Here is a 305-nt window from a genome sequence, read left to right as displayed (position 1 = left end):
GGGACAGACGAGAGGGAGGGAGGGGGGGGGAGAGAGAGAAAAAAAGGGAAAATGAGGGTCAAAGGAGGAACATGTTATGTGTTAAAGAAGAGAAATAACAAAAGGGTTTTTCGTGATTCGATGGCGAAAACATTACTGAGACTCTGGGACAGACGAGAGGGAGGGAGGGGGGGGGAGAGAGAGAAAAAAAGGGAAAATGAGGGTCAAAGGAGGAACATGTTATGTGTTAAAGAAGAGAAATAACAAAAGGGTTTTTCGTGATTCGATGGCGAAAACATTACTGAGACTCTTAAGTTCTTTCAAAA

The 305-nt window shown here is 43.6% G+C and overlaps 1 protein-coding gene across 1 annotated transcript in view; it reads right to left on the bottom strand.

Annotated features, from left to right (window-relative positions):
• The window catches only part of LOC104515407 (poly(rC)-binding protein 3-like), a gene marked incomplete at its 5' end in the record, with an annotated part of 19,469 nt that overhangs the window by 471 nt on the left and 18,693 nt on the right, over positions 1 to 305 (bottom strand). The gene's annotated exons all lie outside the window — the stretch shown is intronic.

This window comes from Eurypyga helias, unplaced genomic scaffold, assembly GCF_000690775.1.
Source record: "Eurypyga helias isolate BGI_N326 unplaced genomic scaffold, ASM69077v1 scaffold37510, whole genome shotgun sequence".
Classification (NCBI taxonomy): Eukaryota; Metazoa; Chordata; class Aves; order Eurypygiformes; family Eurypygidae; genus Eurypyga; species Eurypyga helias.
This window is presented reverse-complemented; position numbering and strand designations above follow the sequence as displayed.